Below are 19,947 nucleotides of genomic sequence, written 5' to 3' on the forward strand. Positions count from 1 at the left end.
TCCATACCAACATTAAGTGACTAGAGAATGTAGAATTCAATATAACCTGTTTTATTAGATTATTTTAGAATATAGTTTTAAAAATTATTACAGAAAATTTTAAACATGTTCAAAAGTAGAGAGAATAGTCTTAATGAATTCTCATTTACTCATCAGTCAGCTTCAGGAATTTTCATTCATTGGCAGTTTTTTATTCTTCATTTTGTTTGTGTGATTTATCACATTAGTCAATTTGGAGATATTGAACCAACCTTGCCTCCAGGAATAAAGCCCACTTGATCATTTTTATGTATTGCTGAATTCGGTTTGATAATATTTTGTTGAAGATTTTTACAGCTATGTTCATCAAGGATATTGGCCTATAATTTTATTTCACTTTAGTGTTTTTATCTGGTTTTGGAATCTGGATAATGCTGGTCTTCTAAAATGAGCTTAGAATTCTTCTCTCCTCTTGAATTTTTTGGAATAGTTTGAGAAGGATAGGTATAGGTTCTTTGAATGTTTGGCAAAATTCACCTGTGAAGCCATCTGGTCCAGGACTTTTGTTTGTCAGAAGTTTTTTAATTACTGTTTTGATTTCGTTAGTTGATCAGTCTATTCAGATTTCAGTCTGTTCTGTTTCTTTTTGATTCAGTCTTTGAAGATTGTATGTTTCTAGGAATTTATACATTTCTTCTCATTGCCCAATTTGTTCATATATGTATTGTTCATAATGTATTTTAATAATCCTTTGTATTTCTCTAGTACCAATTGTTATTTCTCTTTTATTTGTGATTTTATTTGAGTCTTTTTTTTTTTCTTGGTGAGTCTTGTTAAGGGTTTATCAGTCTTGTTTCTCTTTTCAAAGAACCAGCTCTTTGGTTTATTGATCTTTTGTACTGTTTCTTTAGACACTATTTTGTTTATTTCCACTCCATTTCCTTTCTTCTACTTACCTTGGGTTTTATTGTTCTTTTCCTGGTTTCTTTAGGTGTAAGGGTACATGTTCATTTGAAATTTTTCTTGTTTCTTGAGGTAGACCTGTATTGCTATGCATTTCCCTCTTAGACTGTGTTTGCTGTGTCTCATAGATTTGGGGCTGGTGTGTTTTTATTTGCAGTTTTCTCAAGGTATCTTTTGATTTCTTCCTTGATTTCATTGGTAACTCATTCATTGTTTATTAACATGTTATTTAGCCTCCATGTATTTGGTGATTTTTTTCTTGTAATTGATTTCTATATTTATACCATTATGGTTGGAGAAGATGCTTGATATGATTTCAGTTTATTAAATTTACTGGGACTTGTTTTGTGTCTTAACATGTGATCTATCCTGGAAAATGTTCCATGTGCACTTGAAAAAAATGTATGATCTGCTTTACAGTGAAAAGCTCTGAAAATACAATTAAATCCATATGGACTAGTGTGTCATTTAAGGTTGCTGTTTTATTGGTGATTTTCTGTTGGGAAGATCTATCCACTGATATTAATGGGGTGATAAAGTCCCCTACTATGACTGTATTACTATTGATTTTTCCCTTTATGTCTATCAATATTTATTTATATATTTAGATAAATAAATGTTTACAAGGGTTATATCCAGGATTAGATCTTATTGGATTGATCCCTTTATCATTGTGTGACATCTTCCTTTGTCTCTTATTATAGCCTTTGTTTTAAAGTCTGTGTTGTCTGATATAAGTACTGTTACCTAAGCTTTTTGTTTGTTTTCATTTTGTATGAAATATTTTTTCCATCTCTTTACTTTCAGTCTGTATGTGTCTTTCAATCTGAAGTGCATCTCTTGTAGATAAGATATATATAAGTTTTGCTTTATCTTTTCAGCTACCCGATGTATTTTGATTGAAGCATTTAAGCCATTTTAATTTAAAGTGAAGTGATTATAATAGGTATGCATTTATTGCCATTTTATTATACACTAGAGGCCCGGTGCATGGATTTCTGTACTGGTTGGGTCCCTCGGTCTGGCCTGTGGGGATCGGGCCGAAACCAGCTCTCCGACATTCCCCGAGGGGTTCTGGATTGTGAGAGGGCAGTTCTCAGGTGATACACCCTGGAATCGGGCTTCCTCCTCTCTGGTTCTGGGTGCATCACCCAAGAACTGCCACTGCCAAATGACCACAGCTCAGCAGCTCCTGCCCCCTGGTGATCAGTGCACATCATAGCTACTGGCCAGTCGGCCAGCTGGCCATTCAGCTGGTCACTTAGACTTTTATATATGTAGATACTTATGTTCCTCTGCTTTTCTTTCTTCTTTTTAAAGAAGTCCCTTTAACTTTTCTTATAATACATGTTTGGTTGTTGTAAACTCCTTTACCTTTTTTGTCTGAGAAGCTCTTTATGTCTCCTTCAATTTTAAATGATAGTTTTTCTGGGTTGAGTAGTTTTGTTTGTAGGTCTTTACTTTTAACCCTTTGCACTCGCTTGCTTTTTTCTCGATTCCTTTATTCTAATGCTAACCGTGTCGAGTCACACTCGACATCCGAGTGCAAAAGGTTAATCATTTTGAATATTTTGTGCCAATCCCCTGTGGCCTAAAATATTTCTGTTGATAAATCAGCTGACAGTCTTATGGGACCTCCCTTGGAGGTAACAGTTTTCCTCTTGCTGCTTTTATGATCCTCTCTTTTTCTTTAACCTTTGCCACTGTAATTATGATATGTATTGGTTTGGTCCTCAAATATTATTCTAGTAGCTTTACATTTATTATCTTATAATTTCATAAGAACCTTTTGAAGTATACATTATTATTCTGTAACCAACTTTCAGATGAGGCACTTGGGGCCCAGGGAGTTTTCTTTCTCTAAAGCTGTTAAGTGAAGAAGCCAAAATTAACATATTGGTCTGTTTTATTCCAATTTCTCATATAAGGTACTGTCCCTATCCTCAAGGAATTAATGGAGGGTTTAAACAGAGAAAGAACAAAGTGCAATAGAACTTCAGGCAAGAGAGACATTAAACTGCCTGGGACATCACAAAAGAGGTGTCATTTCACCTTATTTTCAAGAAAAAATAGAATTTTGTGGGAAGGAGGAGTTGTGCATTCCATATAAGAAGATGGGGATAAGCAAAATTCCATAGGCAATAACGTGCAGTAGGGCCTTTAAATAGGTTCTTTGGTGTGGCTTGATCATAGCTTAATTTAATAAAGGAAAATAGACCTAAACCTGAAAAGGTTCCCTGGGACCCCAACTGGGACCTAAAAGCCATTCTGAGGGTTTGGGACAGTCAGAAATTTTTGAAAGTTTTAAACAGGAATGGGACATAATAGAGCTCAATCCCAGCCTTTGCACAGGCTCAATTTAACCCACAGCCTGCTCCTTTGAGAGACTCAAGACAAGACCCAACTTTACAGATCAACACATCTCAGGGATTGATCTGTGTTTTCTAGCAATTTATTGGTAAAATTTCTTTTTGTTGTTTTGCTACTTGAAACTTTGCCAAATTAAAATGTCCCCTTGAAGAGACATAGAGTAGTCCCATGAAACAGTACACCATGATTGGCAGTGGTTGTGCATACTAGAATTACTAGACAGCAACAATAATGTCTGACTGTATTTGGACATATTCAATCTGCTTGTTGAACCTTCTTTAAGTCAAGTAAGTCTTAAAGTATTGTGAAGTAAAGTTCATCAATTTTTTTTATAAGCTCTGCTAAAAGATGCTTATCAATTTAATTACTTTAATAATCATGGGATAATGGAAACTACAGGAAAAACAACACAATTCAACAGATATTTGTAAAATTAAGTTTGGCTTGGGTAAGGACTTTTTATTATAGAAATGAGTTATATTTCAATTGTATACAATAGATTCTTTAGTTTGGGTAATTTCATTGGCTTAATATCCTCCTTGGGCAGTATTAAAGTTCAAAAATGACCATTTAACCTGATATTCTTATATATTCCCCTTTTTCTAACATAATAAATTGTCTCCGTTTTATCCCATGTTATAAGAAAGTATGAGATTGCATAATTTATGGTACTAAGTTTTCTTTAGAATATGACATTTGCTGTCTTAATTGTCCTTCCTATTTATATAATGCACATATCTAATATGGTTGAGTTCCGTGAAATCTTTTAGTTACGATCTTCTGAAATCTGAGTGAGCTGTTGCCTACGATAGGATTAATTATGAAGTGCATTCTCTGTATTCTTTCTTTTCTCATTTCTTTATTTTTCCAGAGTAATGGCTGAACTCATCTCCTGACAAGTGAGAGAACAGAATTATGTGTAGAGATAGGGCATGGCCTTCATCAGCATCCCAAACCATTCAGTTATGGAAGGTTGAAACCTAGATGAAAATGTTTGCTGGACACATCTTTACAAATCCATATTTTTCTGAATAGTTCATTAATTATTGTTGATGTCATATTTAAGGAATGAGGGTATTCATAGATATTATTTTAATATATTTAGTCAGTGCTATAATACAAAGTGCAGTACAGAAATAGAGCCATTGTCTAGAGGGGTCAGTGATTTCACACTCACTAATCCTAACAGATAATTTATATGAAATACCCTGATAATTGTAGTCACTTGGCATGTTAGCTTCAATTGCCCCACCATAATCTTTAATTTTAAGCTAGTGTAGACCCAGTCAAAGCCCGTATAAACCCAAGATATGTGTTTAGGTTACAGTTGTGGTTCACACCCTTGACTGCACTTTAAAATCACTTGGGAGCTTTTAAAAATGTATCAACACTGGGGCCCCACTCCCAAATATTCAGATTTGATTGGTCTGGCTGCATAAGTTGCACAAGTCCAGAGAGCACCATTTACTGAGAAAATATTCATCCCCCGGGTACCCCAACCTCCTGGAGCACAAATCCATTGTACTCTATGTGAATGGTGCCTGCTATGCTTGTGCAGACTCGTATAGGCTTAGAGAGAGGGCCTAAGCACACCTGGTTTCAGAAGCTCCCCAGGTGATCTGAGGTGCAGGCATACTTCAGAGATATTGCAGGTCCGACTCCAGACCACTGCAGTAAAGTGAGGATCATAATAAAGTGAGTTGTAATTTTTTTACTGGTGGCGGGGTTGCCTTCAATTGTTAAAAAATGCAACATCTATGAAGCACAGTAAAGCAAAGCTCAATAAAGTGAGGTATGCTCGGCTTGTATAAAATAGCTTAGACATTAAGAGCCTGGGTTTAGGAGCCATGGAGAAAAGGATGCAAAAATCTCACTAGACTACTCTTTATCTTAGGAAAGCCGTTCAACCTCCTGGAGCCTCAATTTCTTCATAAATAAAATGACGATAATAATAATACCTACGTCATAAGATTATATTGAAGAAAAATGATAGTCTAACTAAAATGCTTGGCACAAAGTTAACGCGCAAGAAGCCACTATTACTACTTCAGTTATTAAAGCAAGATTTCTGTATTCCTTCAGTTCAGATTCCTTCAGAACTAAATGACAGAAATCCAACTCAGATGACCTGAAGCAAAATTGGGGAATTTAGGCAAGCCACAAGGACATAGGGTTGGATTTGGTCTCACAGATTCTGGCATTTGAATGCTGCTAGGACACATATTCTATATCTCTGGTGCTTATTCCAACTTCTTTCATGGTGCCTTTATTCTCTCAAGCCAGATGTCCCCTCAGATGCTAAACTATGACCATAGGTAGCTCAAGACATAGCCTTACAGCTTCTTAGCACAGAAGAGCCAACTAATCCATCATATCCACTCATTTGGGAGACTGTGTAGTCCTTAAAATGGAAAGATAGGATAATGTGCCGAGGAACACAATAGCAGCCTTTATTTTCACTGTTGAGATCTCATTCAAAATATATAAAATACATAAACCCTGCTCCATCCTAGTATCTATCAGCAGATAAGGAAGGACGGTGGTAAGGTCCCAGAAGCAATGACGAAATATCCTGAATTTTAAACACCTAGTCTCTCTGCTTTTTATTATCTCTGCCTCATAATCACCCCAAAGATGAGTTTAGGGCAGTGATGGCGAACCTATGACACGCGTGTCAGCACTGAACGCGTAGCCATTTCTGATGACACGCGGCCGCTGAGGCGGCCGCATGCCGAGGATGAAACATTTGCTGCTCCTGAGGATGAAACATTTGCGAAATAATGTTTTTTCCTCAAAGTGACACACTACCCGAGTTATGCTCAGTTTTTTGGCGAAGTTTGACACACCAAGCTCAAAAGGTTGCCCATCACTCGTTTAGGATAACACAAGTATTCCTTAGCCTCTCTGGTCCAGTTTACCTGAAACAGTCAGGTGGACAGGCATATGAGGAGTTGGATAAGTTCATGCCACACTTCCAGCAATCTGCATTATCTAATACCTCCCACCCCCACCCCACAGTCTCTTCTTACCTATACAAGTGGGGAAACTTAGCAGAACTACTTATACTCTCTCCAGCTTATTAAGTTATATGACCCACTCCACAGCTACTCTACTGTGTCTGTTATCCAAGAATAAGACTGAGAAAGAACAATCACCAAAGGCCCAGAGACACCCTTTAACATCTGTATTGTTCTAGCCACCTACCTAACACCTGTGGTGGAGAGGCAGCAACTGTCCTAAAAGAGGAACAGGATTCATCGCTTTGTACCAATGTGCTTCTGACAAGTCATTTAACTGCTTGGAGCTTCAGTTTCCTGGTCTGTAAAATGAGGGCAATAGTAGTTCACTGGACTGTTGTGAGAACTGAATGTATTTGATAAGTGACAATGTATTCAGAAGTTAATTACACTCTTCACAGCTGATCTTCAGTAAGTGGTTTCAGGTTGTGGAGAATAGCTTTATATTTAAAAATTACTGAAGAGGATGTGCTATGAACATGCACTATGTATTTAGATCCAGTAGAGAGGATGACTGGGCGTGTACTTAAATATCCCAGGAAACATTGCAAATGATGCACAAGTGTTACTGGTATTCACTAACGTTTGGGTCTTCGCACACTTACTTGGTGGTTGCACAAATGAGGGATGAAGCTGCTGGTGTAACCAGACAATCAATGGGTCCGGGCTACCTGTCACTACTTGAGCCAATTAAGCAGAGACAGGGTTGTATCATGTATCAGTGTTTATTCCAATCCTGCCAGCAGTATGGGAGAGCAGCAGGTCAGCCATAAAAATCTGCTCTGCACCCCACCATAAGACAGCTGCGTATATTGGGTAGGGGGGCAAAGATTACATGGGGAAGGAGGCAAAAGGTATGCCAAATGGGCAGTTAAAGGTCTGGAGATTTGCAAAGGCCTTCAGGTATGCAAAGAGCTGGGGATCTTCAAAGGGTTTAGTGCTATGCAAAGGACGGGGTTCTTCAAAGAGCTGTGGGCTCTGGTTTCTGTAAGGAGGTTGTTCATCTTTCCATGATAACAGGCAGCTCCCTGATGGGGGAGATGGGCTGCATTTCCAGGTGAGCTCCCAGGTTCCCTACAACTCCCAGCCAGGTTAGAATGTGCCTTCTTTAATCAGAACAAAATAATCACAGTTAACCGAGCATGATTAATATTTCTTACAATTACACCTGCTCCCCGACATTCTATTATTGCCCCGATCACCGGCATTGGCTGCAAATCACCCTCCTACTTTAATGTTTCAGTAGTACCTGACTCACTTCACCATAAACTGGTGCAGCACTTCAGAGAAGGAAGCAAAGAAGAAAAAAGCCAAACATTAGTAGCATTACTGACACTTCTGTGCCAAACGATGCTTCTGTGGCCTCCTTGCATTTCCTATTGAGGCACAGTAAACCGACTATGGGTTGATAAGGGTTGGTGGGAGGATTATATGAGTGAACGTGTAAAAGACAGCTGGCTCATGGCCAAGGACACAGATGGCACTCTAGCTAACTCTCCTGGGCGACGAGTTCTAGATTGTGTACCAGAAAAACTGACTACCTGTTCTCTGTTGGCCAGGGCCCTTGTCCCAGATATTAACATAGCATGCATCAAAAAATATAGATAGTACATCTTCTCCGACCTGAGAATGGGGGAATTGCCTTTCTCAGCCTCTTCTAGAGTTAAGACTTGATAGCCAAAAGTTTATATTTTTTCCAGAAGTGAAAATGGTTTTTGATGTATAACAGAGTGTTTTGAATGAAGCAGCCGTCTGCTCATGCTCATGAACCTCTTAGGAGCAAGAGATGAAACAGCACAGAATTGCCTAGATCAAAAATCATAAATAAAGATCAACTATGGATTGTAAAGTGTTTAAAAAGATTGGTACTTCCCGGCCAGTGTGGCTCAGTGGTTGAGTGTCAGCCTGTGAACCAGGAGGTCACAGTTCAATTCCAGGTCAGGGCACATGCCAGGATTGTGGGCTCGATTCCCAGTAGGGGGTGTGCAGGAGGCAGCTGATCAATGATTCTCATCATTGATGTTTCTATCTCTCCCTCTCCCTTCCTCTCTCTGAAATCAATAAAAATATATTTAAAATTTAAATAAAATGATTGGTACTTAAATATCACTAAAGTGTAAGGAGTAAATTGATGAGAATATCTTGGTATTGAAGAAATACGTTTTCTTAATTTTTCAAACATCTAGTCTTGGTACCAATTTTGTCTCAATTTCTGCTAATGAAACCAGATAGATGCCTGATGTACACAGTTTAAGTATCCCATGGCAACATGATCTTGTGCTTCTCTCTTTCATTTCCTTCCTACCCCTCCCCTATGTTTTCTTGAGAGAATCATGAGGTTTCCTGTTTCTCTACTATTGACTCTATTTATGAACTAAACAGTTAAGCACAATTAAGCAGGATGCCTCATTCATCAAACCTTCATTTCTCTAAGACCCTCATTCCGTCAGTCACCAAAAGCATATGCTAAGGGGAAGCCGTGTTTCGTTGGCATGCCACATCTGTTGACAATTACAGAGGCACATACAATGCCATTCCTGCCATGGCATGTGCTTCCCTGTGCCTTGGGTCACAGGCCCTCAGGGACATCTACAAAGTGTTTGCTTTTTAACTGTCCTGGAACTAAAGAGTTTAATTTTTCCTGAGAATGTGTTTATGTACCTTGTAAAGGAACTAGTATTCCCTTTAGCTTTTCCTTATTATAGTGTGTGTGTGTGTATGTGTGTGTGTGTGTGTGTGTGTGTGTGTGTGTGTAAACCAAAGAAGAACCATGCCAGGTATTAACACAGACTTTCTTTTAAATATCTATCAACCTTGTATATTGCTGCTTTTATTTTTTTAATTATTCTCTTCTGATAAATTGCTGCTTTTACTCTTCATTCATTCTTTTGTTAATAACATATTTCTTGTCGTCCCTTAGATTTTGTCTTTTTTTTTAATACTACTTAATTCTGATTTCAGTTCCTTATGTTCTTAGTCAAGATTTAAATTCGATTTTTAACTATATACTAGAGGCCCAGTGAATGAAATTCATGCACAGGTAAGGTCCCTAGGCCTGGCTGACGATCAGGGCCGATCAGGGCCTTCCAGCTGCCAGCTGGGGCCTTCCTTCATTCCGCGCAGCCCCCTAGTGGTCAACACACATCATAGCGAGCGATAGAATTCCTGGTCAAACTTCCATGGGGACACTTTGCATATTAGCCTTTTATATACATATAGGTAAGTAATTATAAGTCATGGGGAGCCTCTCTAGAGTCCTGCCCTATTCCTTTTGGATTTCTTCCTGACCTGTAAGTATATAGTGTTTTTCATCCTATGAACCCTAATGCTCAGGAAGTTTCTAGAAGCTAGAAAAGTGCAGCTGAATCTGCAAGTCATCTATGTAGGTATTTTATCTCTCTAATTCTAACACCTGGGATTTTTGGCAATATTCAAAATATTGACCTTTTCTCCTATTTGTATTGAAATATTTGACATTGCATATCTGTGACCATAGTCACTTTTTTTTTTTTAACTTAAAAGACAGGTGCTACTTTTGGACATTGTGAGCATCTTGTATTCATATTATGAACAAGCTAATGAATTCTAGTAAAAGAGCAACCTGAGGAGTTACTTAACAGCTGAAAGAAGAACTAAGAGGGAAAGAAGTTGACAATGAGGTTAAAGTCAATGGTATTTTCATACATGATGGTTAATGGTGTTTTTAATCTTTACATTCCAAGTGTGCTATAATGCTTAGTTATCCTTAATACCTGAATGAGTTACCACCACACTTTATTGTTTATTGAAGAGAAGCTTGAGGAGCTTTGAGAATGTGACTGAAGAGAGAAACTGTTAGAACTCAGACTCCACTGTCCAATGAGGTAGAGATCGTTTGAAAATCTGGTTGCATTTTTAGTCATGCAAATTTACCTGTAATAAATTTTTGCATGCACCCAAATAATATGTCATTTAAATGCAACTGAAGAATGCTCAGAGGGCAAAGGGAAGCTAATGTTTATTGAAGAGCTACATGGTACCAAATACATTACATTCATCAGTTTATCTACTCTTAATTTCTTTCTTTTTTTAATATATTTTTTATTGATTTCAGAGTGGAAGAGAGAGAGAGAGAAAAAAAACATCAATGATGAGAGAGCATCACTGATTGGCTGCCTCCTGCACATTCCACCACCACCACCCCACCCCACCCCCAGGGTGGAGCCCGCTACCCAGGCATGTGCCCTTGACTGGAATCGAAACCGGGACCCTTCAGTCCACAGGCCGACACTCTATCCACTGAGCTAAACCAGCTAGGGCTATCTGCTCCTTTAATACCCTTTGCTGATTCTGCTTTACACGTGAGAAAACTGAGGCTAAGACCTGCTGGAAGCACCTTCCTAGTGGTATGAGATACAGTGCCGATCTGAAACTGACTGTTTGACTGCAAAACCTGTTCTCTGCTATCTTTCCAGCCCTGAGATTATGTTAAAAACAGTGATGAGTGGCAGCTTCCTAGTTCATATAGGCTTTACCATCAATGCAGCCTGGTCCCCCAAAGACACACTCAGCCTCACACACATAAATCCACTGATTTAGCTGGATTTGTGTCTAAATTATCCCATATATCAAGTAATGCTAAATCCTCTCTTCAGTTTCTGCTTTGTAGCCAGCTTAAAGTGTCTCCAAACTAGCATGGTCCCAGAGGAACACTAAGAATGATGTCTTACGTTAACCAAGTATATGCTGTGCTGTGCTGTCCTGTATTGTTGCTAGTTAAATGAAGAATCCTTCAGGTTGGCTTTTGAAGTGGCTGTGTGCCTCTGGGAAAAGCCCATTTTGAGCTTTTCCTACCCACATGGGAAGAAAGTTCCCACCAGGTATCCTTCAGAGAGCTTTCAAATGACCCCCAAACTAAGAGGAATCTAGCTTCCAGGGAAGTTTTTAATAAACCTCATTATTTGACAATTAGTCAAATGTCTAGAATCCGGCATTCCTTCATTATTTATTTTCCACTGATGGTTATGTTTTAAGGCTCTTTTGATGTTGTTCGCCCCCCCAGGTGGTTGTAAATGGCCATCGCTACTAATAGGCTGGCTTTCACAGGGCCTGCTAACAACAGCCTCATGAATATTCAACAGGGGCATTCCGTGTGAGGAGCTGGGGACTAGGTGACCTGCCAAGTCTCTTCCACATCTAGTATCTATGATAGTGGCTGCAAATTACAGGGGACAGAAGAACCGGCCTTGTGCTGGGGAGAAAAAAAAAATGAAGGAGAAACAAGACAGCCTGTAGCTCCTGGTGCTCCTCTCCCAGGTGCTGGCCACTGAGGTCAGGCCTTCCACCCCTGCCCACGGAGCTGTCCTTCTCAGAGTCCCCACCACCCCACCCCAAAGCATACCAGAATCTTCTCTCTGTTTTACTCTTCTGTTATAAAGGTGATTAGCATTACATCTTGAATAGTAAATGAAAAAAAACCAAAACAGAATTTTAAATTGAAAATGCTTTTTCCACTAGGAATCCAGTTGCATTAATTTGGTGGACTAAAGGTGAGCTAAATTACCCAAGTTTGTGCATTCATTACCTCATTCTAATCCTCAACATCTCAAATGCAAAAGCTTGTCATTAAATTTGAGAACTGACAAGAGCTGGGATTTCTCAATATGAGTGTTGAAAGATTAATTTGAAAAGATCTCACTAAAAACACAAAAGGTTATTGCTAACATGGGACATTTTATATTCATAGTCTGTACCTGTTTTAAAAATGTCTATTTGCAGTAAGTGGTTTAAAAAGAAGTTATACATTTAGAGCACTTGATCAGATCTTGAACTGGAATACTTACAGTTATTATTGTGTTCTGGTGATATACAAGCACAGTTTATAAATAATATTAGGAACTACTTTAGTCATCAAAGGATATCTAACTTCTAGTTATTAAACATTTTATCTCCAAAAAGAATGAGAGAGAGAAAGAAGGGGAGGGGAATTAGCTCTTTTTTGTTGTTGTTGTTGTTGTTGTTAATCCTCACCCAAGGATATTTTTCCATTAATTTTTAGATAGAATGGAAGGGGGTGGGGGAGATAGAGAGAGAGTAACAGAGATTTGAGAGAGACACATCGATTGGTTGCCTCCTGCACTTGCCCAGACCAGGGCTGGGGATTGAGCCTGCAACCCAGGTACATGCCCTTGACCAAAATCAAACCCAGGACCCTTCAGTCCTCAGGCTGACGCTCTATCCACTGAGCCAAACTGGCTAGGGTTTTTAACATTATTTTTTATCACCCATTTTCTCATAATATGATTTCAAAAAAACGAAGTACTTACTTCTCTGGCAATATTTCACAAATTGTGTTTGCCTTGAAAATATTGTTGGTAAAGGAGAAATCTCTATATATAAAAGCCTAAGCAACTAGTAGCTATGACGTGCACTGACTACCAGGGGACAGGCGCTCAACGCAGGAATGGAAATCACAAGTATGGAAACATGGAACAGACTGATGAATCTCAGAGGGGAGGGGGGAAGAAAGGGGGGGATTAACCAAAGATCTTATATGCATACTAGAGGCCCGGTGCATGAATTCATGTACCAGTGGGGTCCCTTGGCCTGGCCTGCGGGGATCGGGCCGAAACCAGCTCTCTGAGGGGTCTCAGATTGTGAGAGGGCACAGGCCAAGGGACCCCACTGGTGCACAAATCCATGCACAGGGCCTCTAGTGTTAGTGATAAAAGCAATGGTAATAAATTTCATGCAAGTATTGTTAATTTTTACCAAACTAGCTGCCAGGCTGATAGTGGGGTAAAAATGTAAATATCTTACCTTTGATCACTAGACTTTTAATTTTATATGTATCTCTATGCCTTGATTTATACATTCGTAGCACATTTTAAACATCTGTGTTCAAGATGATCATTTGGAGAAAGGAAACTAAAAGGTTCGTGGTTTCTTTGATTCCTGTTGTTTAGTTCTACATTCAATTCCCAATCGAGACTTCTGTGAAGAGAAATTTTACATAATTTGCTTACCTTCTTATAAACTATATAACCTAGAATGGCTTTTTAAAAACCAAAATGTGATTTTACTATGAATTTTCAGATTCTATGCAATTATTAAGGAATTAAAACATCAGTTTCAACAGTGAAATGAGAATGATTGGGATTAAGTGCTAGAGGCTAATGGTCTCCTCAGCTCTGTTACCACAAGGTCCCTTCACCCCCACGCACTGCATCTGTTAGTTTGAAAAGTTTCTGCACTCAGAACCCAGGGCCTGGTTGAAAAGACAAAATGCTACTTTAGGGAAACAGACTGATTTTTAACATTTTTTATCACAGTTGATTAAGTTTAGCCATGGATAGTTTAAAAGAACAGCTTGATTAAAACTACTATAAACAAAAAAAGAAAAGAAATAAATTGTGTACAGCTTAGCTTATAAAATATGAAGTCCAAGCCATGCTTGTAATTACTTTTATAGGAGACCCTTCTATTTAAATAAGTAGTAATCTGTAATATTACCGCTTTCCAAACTAGTTAAGCAGCCCTTGTTATTAAGAAAAGTGCACAGCTTCTATCTAACCTTCCTGTGTGTTTCCCTGTTTCCTAAAAGCACAGGCCTAGAAGCTGATCTGACGACCCAGGTATACAGTCTGCAGTCCCCCTTCCATCAAGACCAGACCTAAGGACACAGATTCTACTAACATCAGAATAGTCTGCTCTTCCTTTCATCTGCTTATTAGTACAGGATTTCTTCTTTTTATGAGCATAAGACATCACTTTGTTACAAGAGCATCTGAAAAACCTCTGAATCCTTTTCTGCTGGAGATTTGTTTATTTTGTAGTCAATAAACAAAGGAGGCCCCTTCTGAAATTTTGCTGGGTAACGCCTAAACTGAGCATTTTTCCTTCTCAACTCTACCCCTTCTGTTTATAGACCTCAACTTAGGACAGGGATTGGAAGGCTGATCCTGTCTTTAACTTGATGGCCTTTTGGAAAGACGTATTTACCTGGACTCGGTAGTATTCAAACAGTGTCATTTAGAGTACCTTGTAAAACTTGTTAAAAGTGCAAGAATCCTACGTCTCGTACCCAGAAACACTAATGAAGTAAGTCTAGGGTGGGACCCAGCATCTTTATTTTTCTTTCATTTCCTTGTTGATGGAGATGTAAGGCATCTGGGAACCATCCTTTGAAGAGAGGATGAGTTCTGAGTGCTTGCTCGTGTGTTCACACAGCCATTGAAACCACCTAAGAGTTACGTGATCTAGGCAGTGTCTTCCCAGGTTTGTTCATGTCATTGGGGTCAGAACCAGAGTTAACAAGTAAGCTACTTGGCATGCACAGCAGTCTGGCGGACATGAGAGGGCTTGGGAGTGGGCAGGCCTGGGTGAGTTCCAGGGCCCAGCTGGCGGAGCTCTGGCAGTGCTGAGTGACTATTGCCACGGCTCTTGTTTTCCAGGGTCTGAGTGCAGATAATCATCTCAGCCTTCTACCCACGTAATACCAATGCTCTGACAAATGGTGAGACACAACTTGTAAAAATAAACCAATTTCTACATGCTAGTGTAGTTACATATGTAACAGATTTCCAAAAACCAAACACCCCTAGAAAACACAACATTTCCCTTCCATTTTATAATAATTTTCCTCAGTTTTAGATGGTGGTTTGTAAAACCACTTCCTCAGAGACTCTCCCTATAACTTTCTACTTTCCCTTTAGCGTGTCTCAATTCATTTCTATAAAAGTAAAAGTACTGGGATCCCAGGTTACATGTCCCATTTCTAATGCCATGCCCCCCTCCCCCACACCTTCCCCCCCAAACCTCTCCCCTCCCCTCAAGTGGTGCCCTTGGAAACCTCACAGTTCCCACACCCAGAACCTAAGAGAGCAGCCATACCTGACTGGCCAAAAATAACAAAGAGCTGCTGAGCTCGCCGGGATATTGTACGGGATACAAGTCAGGTTAAACCACAGAAGCCTTCCAGTCATGAGTCAGTGTGTGGGTGCCTCTATAGAAGACTTCTTGCAAGAGAGAGGTTGCTGAGCGGGGAGAAGTTCTCACGTGGTTCTTTGGAACTGGAATTTTTGAAAGGAAGCATCCTCGCCCACCGTCACTAGAGTAACCTCTCTCGTTGCCTTACCTACCTCATCCCTTCCAAACACAAGGTGCACTTCACATCAAAGCAGTGTGTGGCAAGAGTCCCTATAGCCCTCTGCTTTGTCCACGGCCAGGAAGAGGCCTGTGGCTGGACAAGGCAGGTTGATTATATGTTGCAGTGAGGAACACGCACCCTGAGGAATCGTGAGGCATCTCAGTCCAAGGATGTTAGAAAGGACCTGGAGGGTTTGGGTTTGGGTTAGGGGTGGGTTTGGGGAGGGTCCAAGGGAGCAGGGGTTTGCTTTATGTGGGGAGCTCTCTGGAAGGAGGACAATTCTATGACTGGGGATCTTAATGATTGTGTATCAGCAAATCTTGTCTGTAGGGAGGGCAGGCCAGATGGAGACCAAAGTGGTGGCTGGTAAAACAGCAGCCACTCGGATTCCTCAGGAAAGGGGGACAGTTAGTAATGGATGGCTTTGTTTTAGTCAGGGCTTCACAAAAATACAAAGTGGCTGGTTTTGACTCGTTTCATCATCGTCAGAGAATGCCCTTCTCTGACACCGGTGTTCTCGGAGATTCTGTATGTGTCCAGCAGGAGAACAAGATGGCTGGATTTTGTTAACAGCCCAACACCCACCTTTAAGTGTCACCCCAGGTCCCAGATGTCAGGGGCTATCTTCTATTTTCAGATCAAATGTCTTAATATAAAATCTGTTTTAAAGAACTATGATTTTTTTTTTTTTCGGTCACAGACATTTCAGGTTCTCTTTGTAGGTGCTGTTTCTTTAATCTTCAGCTTGGCCATTGTTTGTCTATGATCAGTTTGCCTGATCTCGGGTTGCATTTTCCTAGCATTTAGGAACTTATGCATTAGGGACGTTTAGGAATTGAGGAACAGTAAGAAGAGTGAAGAGAGGCTCTTCCACAGGAAGCAGTGGCCAGTAGGGAAGTCTCAGGAAGAGCAGAGGAGAGAAATGGTGAGTGTGGGAACTGTGAGATTTCCAAGGGCACCCCTTGGGGGGGGAGAGGGGGGCATGGCATTAGAAATGGGACATGTAACCTGGGATCCCAGTACTTTTATAGAAATGAATTGAGACACGCTAAAGGGAAAGTAGAAAGTTATGGGGAGAGTCTCTGAGGAAGTGGTTTTGCAAACCACCATCTAAAACAGGAAAATTATTATAAAATATAAGGAAAATGTTGTGTTTTCTATGGGCATTTGGTTTTTGGTCTTCTTAAGTGTAAGAGATGGATGGATGAATGCATGGATATAAAATATCAGGCCCATCTAAACTTCTTACCATCCCAGATAAGCTGCAGTGATCATGAATACCTCTTGTACCTGAACCCACGAAAACACAGGATTTCTACCATTTTATTATCTACTAGAGGCCCAGTGCACGAAATTCGTGCACTCGGTGTGGGGAGGGGGGTCCCTCAGCCCGGCTTGTGCCCTCTCACAGTCCAGGAGCCCTCAGGGGATGTCTGACTGCTGGCTTAGGCCCGCTCCCGGCTTCTGGCTGAGCGGCACTCTTCCTGTGGGAGTGCACTGATAACCAGGGGACAGCTCTTGCATTGAGTGTCTTCCCTACATCATAGCGACCCGTTGTTCTGCCGTTCGGTCAATTTGCGTATTAGCCTTTTATTATATAGGATGTATTACGTACATATGTATTGCATTTGGTATTGACACATAATACTGAAATAATGGGCTGCTAAAATTATGGGGGGAAAGCAGAAAATGTCCCAGGAAGTTTTTTGTGTGTGTGTTTTTTCTTTGCTTCATAACTAAGAGGAAAATAGGTAGGATGAAAACTTAGTAGAAAACTGTATGCAGCATTTCATCTTAACTCCCATTATCTTTGAAATCTGTCAGAAATCTCTTGTTAGCTGTGGTTATTCTTAGAATCATAGGGTTTAAAGTCTATGGAATGTTCATTCTCATGTAAACATGGGATGGATTCAGGGTGGTGGAGGCATGCATTCCTTTCTCAGCAGGCACTTCTGCAGAAACTGCAGTGAGGGGTCCTTCCTGTGGGAAAGAGCCCAGCTGTGCCCCTGAGTCGCATAGATAACTAGAGAGACTCACAGTTGATGCTTATTTCCCTGGGCAGAGAGGACAGTGGCACCTCTTACTTTCCATATTCTTTGTAAGAACTAAGCTTAGTGACAGGTTAAACTACCAATTAGAATATGAAGTCTTTATGGGAAACCATTTGCTATTTCTTTGCCTTCTACTTTAAATCTAAAGTCTTGTCATAGCCAATACCTAGAGTCTCTGGCACCATAAGGCTTCACAAACAAAGGTAGGGAATGCCCTTGGTAAGCCCCTCATTCCCTTGTTGGGGGTATGCTCCTTTTCTTTTTCCCTCAGAATGCACATTCTAAGAGGAACAAAACTTTTCTCTGATAACTCTTATAAAACACTTTTGTGCTTCGCTCTCCAAGGATTAAGAATTGGACACATAATTCTCCATTTATTTCTCAGGTGTCAAGAGAGAATTGAGTTTAAAGGCTCCAATTCCCTTGCAGGTTACACTGTCTATCTAGATGAATTAGTATTCAGCACAGCTTTGGGAAAATCTCAAATGATTTGCAGGTTTGCAAATTGTTCAACCTCATAATGAAATCTCAGGCTGAGGGAATCACTGAGCAGTTCATGAGCATGAGCTTTTTCCCAGATGTCTGTACATCTTGTATCAATTCATTCATCTGCCTTCTGTGCCTTGTCTGTACTGGACAACCAAGAGCTACTTGAGAAAGTCACATACACACTAACTTGGTGCCACTGCAAATTCATGGCCTCCCACCTTAGCTGGACCCTCAGTGCGGCCTCATACTCCCGCTGCTCCATGTCCTCATTCAGTTCCTCTCCCAAACTGTCATCACTAACCTCATTCTCCACCCTCATTTCCTCCCTTGCTCAGCAAAGGGCAATTCATTATCCATCTACTCCCACTCTTTCTTTGGATACAATAGGATATGTGTTCCTCTTTTCATTCAGGCTTGTGTTTTGGGTCCTGTACACTTCTACCCCGTCAGCACTTCAAACTGGAAATTATTTCTATTCTATAACTTCCATTTTTTCTCTTCATTAAAGTTTTCCCTTCAGAAAAGAAAATATTCTCAAGTCTTTTCCATTTTTAAAAATCCTCACCAGAGAATATGTTTTTATTGATTTTTGGAGAGAGAGGAAGAGGAGAGGGAGAAAGGAAGAAGGGGAGGGAGGGTGATAGAAGGGAGAGAGGGAGGGAGAGGGAGAGAGAGACCTGACTGCAAATGAAACCTGCCACCTTTTGGTGCATGGGATGATGCTCCAACCAATTGAGCCACCGGGCCAGGGCTCAAATCTTTTCCATTTTTAATACAATACAAATACCCTCACATGACTCCATGTCCCTCCAGCTCTTTCTTTTCTTTGGAGCATGCTCATCTCTTCTCATGCATTTCTTGTCACACTGAAGTCTGAATTCTCCCTGGAGTAGTCCACCAAGACTACCTTCCAAGGACTCAGAGGTCCTCCTTTTGGCTATTCGAATGGGCCCATTCTAGCCCTTTCTTTACTTCTTTTTCTGAACCATTGGCTCAGTTGACCACCACCCACATCTTCAAACTCTTCACCTCCTTAGCTTCTGTGCACGTCTCTTCCCTAGTTTTGCACCTCCCTCTTCCTCATTTCTTTTCAGGTTCCTCTCCTCGTGCTGGTCTCTCAAGTGTTATATGTGCTCGGGTATCATCCTTGGACTCTCTGCTTATTATTCAGTTCACTGTTCCTAGAAGTTGACTATCGGTTCCCAAATCTGATCTCCAGGTGTTAAAATCCTTGTAGCCAACATTACCACTTGGATGCCCTATGGGTACTTAAACTCAACATGCCTGAACTTTTATCTCACTCTCCAACCCATCTCTAGGAAGAGCAAATTATCATCCTAGTCACTCAACCTGAAAGCTTTGCATTGACTTAGACTTAGACCTCTCTTCCTCATTCAGCCCTTTCTATTCAATTGATCCCCGTGATTATATAATCACTTCTACTTTGTAAATATAACCTCTCCTCTATTCATTATGCTGTTGCTTTAGTTAAGACACTCAAAATTTCTCAGTACTACATTGTTTGTGGATATTTTCCTAACATGTGGCTTCCCATTGCTTCCTAGGCAAACTCTTCAATATGATATGTAAGGTCCTTCATGACCTGACACCTGCCAAACTCTCTAACCTGGTCTCTTAACCAGTTTCCCATGTGGAACTTCACTCTCACCATATATCCTACTAGAAGTTCCTTAAAAACACCAAGTTATTCCATAGTTCCTCCTTTTATATGTTGCTTTTTCTGAATCTACCTTTCTAATATGATTACATTTATTGACTTCTTACTCTGCACTAGGAACTTTCTAAATGTTTGGCCTGTATAATCTTAGTATTAATGTCATTTAATTGGTAAGGAAATCAAAGATCAGAGAGGTAAGTACTTTAGCCAAATCAACACAGATTATTAGTGGAGTCAGGATTTGAATACATAGAATACTAGTCAGGAGTACAA

At 40.1% G+C, this 19,947-nt stretch overlaps 1 protein-coding gene across 2 annotated transcripts in view; it reads left to right on the forward strand.

The window, feature by feature from the left end:
• The window catches only part of CPQ (carboxypeptidase Q), a 356,091-nt gene that overhangs the window by 300,459 nt on the left and 35,685 nt on the right, over positions 1-19,947 (forward strand). The window lies entirely within an intron of this gene.

Source organism: Eptesicus fuscus, chromosome 19 (genome assembly GCF_027574615.1).
Source record: "Eptesicus fuscus isolate TK198812 chromosome 19, DD_ASM_mEF_20220401, whole genome shotgun sequence".
Taxonomy (NCBI): Eukaryota; Metazoa; Chordata; class Mammalia; order Chiroptera; family Vespertilionidae; genus Eptesicus; species Eptesicus fuscus.